This window comes from Elephantulus edwardii, unplaced genomic scaffold (assembly GCF_000299155.1).
Source record: "Elephantulus edwardii isolate Elephantulus edwardi_28Jun2011 unplaced genomic scaffold, EleEdw1.0 scaffold00394, whole genome shotgun sequence".
In the NCBI taxonomy this organism is placed as follows: domain Eukaryota; kingdom Metazoa; phylum Chordata; class Mammalia; order Macroscelidea; family Macroscelididae; genus Elephantulus; species Elephantulus edwardii.
In genome coordinates, this window is record NW_006400144.1 from 362,066 (window position 1) to 371,199 (window position 9,134).

The following is a 9,134-nucleotide window of genomic DNA, read 5'->3' on the forward strand; positions in this document are numbered from 1 at the left end:
AGGGGGGAAAGTGTGCAACAATGAATGAATGGAAATAACAAAAATAAAATATAATTCATAGGCTGGAAAAAAATGAAAAAAGTCATTACATAGAAATTCTACATGACCCAGCTATTCCATGACTTGGAATACATCCTGAGAAAACTTGAACTGAGGCACAAACCAAGGTTTGTACACTTGTGTTCACAGCAGCATTATTCACCATCACAAGAACATGGAAAGAGTCCAAATGAACGACCACAAATGGATTGAGAAATTATGGTACTTTCACACAATGGGATACTATGCAGTACACAGGAGCAATGATTTTGTAAATTATTATCTAGCTTGGGAGGGATTGGAGAATATTATGCTGAATAAACTAACTCAGTTCCACAAGGATAAATATTATATAAAACCATTATTGTAGAATGAGAGTAAGGCTCCAAGAGGGGTGTGAGAGGTTGGAAGCAGAGGGATGAGGATGTGCAGGGGAAAGCGGGATTAATCATGCAGTTGTACAAATTGATGGGTGGAGGGTGAGGGAAATGGAAAGAATTGGTTCCTGAAAACAATGTATTTTAATTTGGTAAATGAACTAGTAGAAAGTACCAAGAGAAATCATCACAAAGACGGAAGAACAAAAAAAGATCTAAATAGATACCAGAAGAGACTCTAAATATTGCACTAGAGTATCAAGAAGCCAAAGCAAAGGGAAGAAACCAAGAAGATAAGGAGGTGAATAGAAGATTTCAAAGGGCAGCTCGGGAAGTCAAGTATTATAAAGAAATGTACAAGGAGCTGGAGTCAGAAAATTAAAAGGGCCAAACTCCCTCAGCATCTCTTAAGCTGTAGGAAGCAAAGAACAAATTCAAGCCACAAGTTGCAATGCTTAAGAAGCTATGGACAGAATATTGAATGATTGAGGAAGTATTAAAAGAAGATGGAAGGAGTGTACAGAGTAATTGTACCAAAAAGAATTGGCTGACACAGAAGAATTTTAAACAGAATATGAAACAACATATGATCTAGAGGCAATGGTGATAAAGGAGGAGGTTTAGGCTGCTCTGAAGGAATTGGAAAAAATAAAGCCCCAGGAATTGATGTGATACCAAATGACATATTTCAATAAGCAGATGCTGCCCTGCATTTGTTGACCAAGTTGTTCCAAGTAATCTGGAAGACAACTACCTCGCCAATTGACCGAAGAGATCCGTAGTTATTCCCATTCCAAAACAAAGTGACCCTACAGAGTGTGGAAATTATTGAACAATATCATCCACTACAAAATCCTACTTAAGTCTATCCAGAAATTACTGGAACAGTACATTGACAGAGATCTACCAGAAATACAAGCTGGTTTTAGAAGAGGTCGTGGCACTAGAGACACTATTATCAATGTGGGATGGATCTTGGCAGAAGAGTACCAGAGGAATGTTTCTCTTGGTTTTATTGACTATGCAAAAGCATTTGACTCTTTTGGTCACAACAAATTGTGGCTAACCTTGAGGAAAATGGGAATCCCAGAACATTTGATTGCGCTTATGTGAAACTTATACTTACCTAAACCTATACTGATGAAATAGTTTTCAGAACAGAGCAGGTAAACACAGTAAGGTTCAAAATTAGGGAAGAAGTGCATCAGGGATCTATCCTATCTCCATACCTTTTCATTCTATATACAGAACACATCTTTCGTGAAGCAGGGCTTTTTGAGGAGGAATGTGGCATCAGTATTGGAGGTAGACTCATCAACAACCTACATTATGCAGATGACACAACCTTGCTTGCTGAAACTGACGAAGATCTGAAACATTTGCTGCAGAAATCCAAGAACTATAGTTTTCAATATGAATTAAAACTCACCATGAAGAAGACAAAGATTCTCACCACTGGGCCAATTGGCAGCCCCATGATACATGGAGAAGAGATAGAGGTTGTTAACAATTACAGCTTGCTCAGCTCCATAATCAATACTCTTAACATCAGCAATCAGGAAATTAAAAGACAAATTACATTGGGAAAATCTACTGGCAGAACTTTCCAGAGTGCTGAAAAGCAGCTATGTCAGTCTAGAGACTAAGGTGCACATGATTCAGGCCATTGTCTTTGCAATTATTTGCTATGCATCAGAGAGCTGGATGATGACTAAGAATGACAACGAATTGATGCATTTGGATTTTGGTGCTGGAGAAGAGTCTTGAACATACCTTGAACTGTCAAGAAAAGAAATAGGTCTGTCTTGGATAGGGTCTCTCTTTGGAGGCTAGAAATTTGAAGCTCCACCTAACATACTTTGGGCATGTGACCAGGAGACTGGCCCTGGGAGAAGGACATCATGCTTGGCAGGGTGGAGGGATAGCACGGGAGAGGAAGACCCTGAATAAAATGGATTGATGTAGTTACTGGGACAATGAGGGTTGGTGTGTTGGAGTCAGTGAGACTGGCTCAGAACAGGGCAGGGTTTAGAGCTGCTGTATATAGGGTAGCTATGGGTCACAGATGACTCGACAGCACATAATGATAACAACAAATCTCAATTTTTCTGTTTTCAAGTTTTTCAAACTCTTTTTTTTTATTGTTTCTGTTTCCTTCTTTTTTTATTTTTTTTTCCTTGAAGGTACAGCTTAGAATGCTGTTTTGAGAGTATTCTTTTTCTATAGGCACATTTTAGTGCTGCTAATTTCTCCAAACCTGCTAATTTCAAAAATATTGGAAGAGATGAGGGGGAGAGCTATCTGAAAGGAATATATGATTAGGCACTATATGTAGCACAACAATCTGGAACAATACATTCATTGCAAAGTGGACTAGGGGAAGGTGAAAAGACGTATAGGAGGAAAATGTATAATAATGAGTGAGTGAACACCCAACCTTGCTGCAAATTTTCATTAAAATCCCAATGAAACTTTACAATCTTTTAAAAAAGAAGATGGAAGGAATACACAGAATCACTATACCCCAAAAAATGTGTTTGCAGTGAAAACATTTCAGGAAAGAACAAAGGAATAAGAACCAGTGGCAGTGAAGGATGAAGTTTGAGCTGTTCAGAAGCACTGACCAAAAGTAAGGTCCCAAGAATTTATGAGATAGCAATGGACATGTTTCCAATCACAGATGCATTCATGAATATGCTCACCAAGAAATTTAGAGCATAGCTGCACAACAAACTGACTGGAAGGGATCCATATTTGTTCCCACTCCCAAGAAAGACAACTAACAGAATGTAGAAATTATAAAATAGTATCATTAATATCACATACAAGTAATATATTGCCAAAGATCATCCAAAAATGACTAGAACAGTGCTTTGACAGAGGACTGCCAAAAGTTCAAGCTGAATTTAGAAGAGGCTGTGGCATCAGGAATATCACTGCTGATGTCAAAGGGATATAAATTCTGATGTTAAAAATGTTTGGTTGTGTGGATCATCACAAATTATGGCTAACACTGAGAAGAATGGGAATCGCAGAACACTAGATTGTGCTTATGTGAAACCTATACTTAGATGAAGAAGGTGTTGTCAAAACAGAGCAAAGGATCACTGCCTGGTGTCAAATCTGGGAACGAGTGAGTCAGGATTGTATTCTTTCTCCATACCTATTCAATCTATATGCTGAACAAATAATTTGAGAAGCTGGGCTTTTTGAAAAAGAGCATGGCATCGGGATTGGAGGGAGGTTCATCAACAACCTGTATTATGCAGATGACACAACCTTGTTTGCCGAAAGTGAGGAGGACTTGGAACATTTGCTGTAGAAGATGAAAGACTACAGCTTTCCATATGGATTGCATCTCAACCTCAAGAAGACCAAACTCCTCCTCCCTGAACCAATAAGCAACATCATGATAGAGGAAGACTTGAAATTGTCATCTATTTCATCTCAGTTGGATCCACAATCAATACACTTGGTACTAGCAGTCAGGAGATCAGGAAATATATGGTACTAGGAAAGTCCACTGTCTGGGGCCTCTCCAAGTTACTGAGGAGTAACTCTCCAAGTTACTAATTTCAGTTTTGAGAGTAAGTTATGCCTTATTCAGGCTGTGGTCTTTTCAGTCACTTGTTATACCTCTATGAGCTAGATAATGAATAGAGATGAAAGAAGACTTTATGCCTTTGAGTTATAGTGTCAGAGACAAGTGCAAACAAATATGTCTTAGGAAAAATACAACCAGAATGCTCCTTAGAGGCTAGGAGGGCAAAATTTTGTCTCACATTCTTTGGGCATGCAACAACAGGGTTGCCATGAGTTGTACTCAACTTGACAGCATTGAACCACAACACAACAACAAATATTACCCCACCACAAGTTTTAGGTGCATTCACATACTTTGACATCCTTCTTCTGAGTAGTTGCTGGTGGATTCGAACTGCATGTCTTTGTGTTGACAGTACAGCTTCATACCACTAAGCCATACTACATATTTTTTTAGTTATGTTTGGACTCATGATGGTTTGCTCAATATTTTCAGTTCTTTGTATCTTTTTCCAAACAAAGTAAATTTAACTGTTTCGTCTCCAAAGTCTATAAAGAAATCACCTATTATCAACACTCTTGAACCCATCAAATAGTATTTTGTTTATTATTGTATCACTCAGCTCTCTCATTTCCAGTTGAATCTTTAACATAATTCTTCAATTAGATTTTTCTATTGTAGATTCTAAAGAGCTTGTTATTGATTGTTAAAATATTTTATGGTGACAGGTTCATAATCTTTGTGAAAAAATTCCAAATACTGATTCATTTTTAAAATTTATACTTTCTTTAATTTTTTTTTATTTTAATGAAAGTTTACAGAGATTTTGAATTTCCATTCATACATTGTTGCAGTTTTCTCCCTACTCACCCCTCCCCCCAGTCCACTTTTCTCTTTGAAGAAAAAAAATGATTCATTTTTGTATTTGTAATAATTTATTGCCTTTTAAATTTCCCTGGTTTTCTGCATAAGAAGTGATTTTTGATTATGTATACTGTATTGAAACAGATGAGGGAGAGAACAGTTTAAAAGCGTTATATGATAGGGTATTATGGTTATCACAAGAGTCCAGAAAGAAGGTTGCATAGTGGAATGTATCCAGGGTGGGGGGATTGTATACCAATGAAGGAATTTTTCTTTCACTTTTCAAAGAGAAGAGCCAACTGGTGGGAGAGGGGTAGGCAGGGAGAAAAGTGGAACAATGAATAAATGGGAATCCAAAATCCCTGTAAATGTTCTTTAAAATTAATAAAATAAAATATAAAAAGAAGTTATTTTGGGCTGTATCTTAGGAACTTTGGATATTATTTTAGGAGACTCTTGATCCTATTTCTTCTCTTTTTTAAAAATTGTGATTTCAGTGAAAGTTTACAAAGCAAATAGGATTTTCATGCAACCATTTATACATTCATACTCATTTTGTGTTTTCTTGATCCTGTTTCAATTTTGTGCTTTAGAAGTTAGTGGACTTAAAAAAAAAATAAAAAAAATAAAAAAAAAGAAGTTAGTGGACTTGTGAAGGTTTAGGTAAAGGTTTTGGTACTTACTTACTCCCAATTATCGGTTTAGTTGCCATAATGCTTCAAATTCTCTGCTAGCATGTTTTATTCTTTTGACACTTCTGAACTTCCAATCAACCCTTTGTAGTGTTACTTACAGAGAAAGAAGCTTCTTCTTGGGATTATCTTGTTTCTTTAACTTACCTTCTGCCTTAGGGAAGGAGTAGAATAGAAGGTTCTAAGTTTTTTGTTTTTTGGTGGTTTTTTTTTTAATATAGATCTTACATCTTATTGATTACAAGATCTGGTGAAGGCCTGAGAGGATGCCGTCCCAATAGGGAGATAAACCCTGGTGTTGTAGTTTGGAGAGACACTGCAATGCTCTGATGTTTAGTCAGAATAGAGACAGCATCATGCCACCTTGGTTAGAAAGGGCAATCTAGAAAAATTTGTTTATTCCTGTGGTCATTGTGGACTACACTCCTACCTGACATGATTGTCTGTGGTCCGTGGAATTGAAAATGTCAATTCAGAGAATCTACAGTTACCAGTCAGTCCAACTCCTTATTTCCAGTTTTTGGAGTCCTTAGAAACATTAGCTTCTTTATAATTTTCAGGGTTTTGAACTATATTTAGAGAAGACAAGCAGGGAAAAGTGAGCCTACACCACATTATTCCAGAACTGGAAAACTTATATGGATCTCAAAATATAGAAATTTCCATTACATTTGCCGTAAGGTCCAAGCATTGACACTTCAACTGTAATTTGAGCTGAGAAAATATAGTTGCTGCATGTTTGCATAGGAATGGAAATCTCACTTACTGCTTTAAATTTTAGAACACAGGAAGTATATAAAGTAACTTGACATTACTTGTGACTCAAAAGATGTTAATTGTCAATGAAATGTCTTCACTGCATTATAAATGTTAAGGAATGTTATGTTTGTCTTGAAATTTTAGATTGAATTCATTAAGAAACATTACAAATTTAAAGCAATAACTAATTTCCAAAATATATGTTAATAATTAAAGGGGTTAATATAATAATATAAAAATAAAAAAAGCCAACAACTTAAACATTCTTAGCTTGGGTCTTACAAATATAAACAGAGGAGCTTTTACAAAATAAAAACAGAAGAAGCCCTAGTTTATAGCATTGTCTGGTTCTATGTGAGATATTCTCACCATTCTATTAGTAAACTGAGATGGACTGACATTGACCACCTTCAATCATATGATCATATGATCTACTGTGCCAGAAATTAAAAAACAACAACAACAAACAACCCAATCTGAGGAAGAATAGTGTTTTGCACTCATAGACAAAAACCATTTCAAGACCCATCCTGAAGTACAATGCTGTGAATAGAATACTATCCACACACATTCAAGAAAGATCTGTCAATATGATGATTACTTAGCTATATGCACTGACAACAAAAATCAAAGATAAGGAAATTGAGGATATCTACCAACTTTCGCAATCAGAAGTAAATCAAATGTGCAATCAAGATTAATAATAATTAAGGACTAGAAATTTTATAATTGTAGGCTCATATAGTTATCCTTTCATGTTTGGTGCATTTCATTCAACATAATGTCCCCTAGATTCATTCATATTATTCACTGTTTTATAAATTTTTATTAATCTTTTTGTGTGTGTGTGCATCTATGCCTTATTTCATTTTTATTTTTTATTGATTTATTTACAAAGTTTGTATAACTTGTTTTCCACACCGGAGCTTTCCCACTTCCTTCACCACGCCATCTATCCACCCATTTAATCTGGTGACCCTATGATTATTGCACTCCGACATCCTTACCCGTCTGCCCCCACCCTCCCATCCCCTTTAGATCCTTATACTCATACTACAATAATGGTCTTATACAATATTTGTCTTTGCAGGACTGAGTTATTTCACTTAGCATAATGCTCTCAAGTCCCTCCCAAGTTAGGTAGTAATTTACAAAATAATTTTTCCTGCGTGTTGCATAGTATTCCTTAATGTGAATGTACCATAATTTCTCAATTCATTTCATTGTAGTTGGACATTTGGGCTGTTTCTATATTCTTGTGATCATTAATAATTCTGTTATGAACATTGGTGTACAAATGTCCATTTGTGCCTCAGTTCTCATTCTCTTGGGATATATTACATGTAATGGAATAGCAAGGTCATATGGAATTTCTATGTTAATTTTTTTTGGTTTTTTTGAGGACGTGCCAAACTACCTTCCAGAGTGGTTGTACCACTTAAAAATCTCACCAACAACGTGTAAGAGTTCCTATCTTGCCACATCCTCTCCAACATTTATTACTTGCTGTCCTGTCAAACTTTGCCACTCCTACTGGAGAGAGATGGTATCTCATTGTGGTTTTTATTTGCATCTTTCTTATTGCGAATGATTTTGAGCATTTATCCATGTGTCTATTGGCCATCCAAATATCTTCCTCTGTTAAAAGTCTTTCCATCTTTTTGGTATATTCTGTAATTGTGTTATCAGTCTTTTTACTGTGGAAGTCCGATAGGAATCTACAAACTTTTGACATGAAACTCTTGTGTGAAACGATATTGTCAAATATCATTTTCTTCACTCTGTTGGAAATTTTTTAAAATTTTTATTTAATCTTTTGAAGGTTCCATTCGTCGATTTTATTCTCTCCAGATGGTGCTTTTCTGGCTGTATCTGGCAATCTTTTTATACAATAGACTAAGCCATGTAAGCTTGATCTCAGTTTGTTTCTGATGAACCTTATGGTTTTGGGCTTTACTCACAGGTCTCTGATCAACTTTGAGTTGATTTTTGGGTATGGTGTGAGGCATGGTTCTCATTCTCCAGGTATCAGTCCAGTTTTGACAGCACCATTTGTTGAAGAGGTTGTCATTACCCCATTTGATAGGTTTTATTTTCTTCTCGAATATCAGTTAACAGTAAATAGTTGGGTCTATTTTGGAGTTCTCAATTCTATTCTATTGATTTATATGTCTGTCATTATATCAGTACCATGCTGTTTTCATTACAGCTTCGGGGAATAAATTTTGAGGTCAGGGAGTGTTATGCCTACCACTTCATTTTTCTTCTTTCTTCCTTTTTTATTTATGTGCCTCTTCCTATGAACTGCCCCCTAAGGACTGCCTTAGTTGTATTATAGAGGTTTTGGTATGTTGTATTTTCACTTTTCATTAGTTCAAGGAATTTCTTTATTTCATTTTTTATTTATTTTATAACCCAATCATGTTCTAGCAGGGTTATTCATTTTTAGTCACATGTGTGGTTTTGTAAGCTTTACCCTCCTGTGGCTAATTTCTAGTTTTATGGCATATAAAATGATATTTGGTATTATTTAAATGTATTTGTTGAGGCTTACTTTGTGTATAGTCTGGAGACTATACCATGTGCAGTTGAGAAGAAAGTTAATTGCATTTTAGGTGGCTGCAGTACCCTGAATGCATTCACAAGGACAAGTTGGCTGATTGTATAGTTTAGATCCTCTGCATCTTTGTTGAGTTTCTTTTGAGTTGACCTATTTTTTTTTGGTGCTAGTGTGGTGTTGAAATCTCCTACCACTCTTGTTTGCTGTCTATTTCTTTGTATTTAGCAAATCTATCATTTGCTGCTTGCTGAAAATGAAGAGGACCTGAAGCACCTGCTGCAGAGGGTGAAGGACTGCAG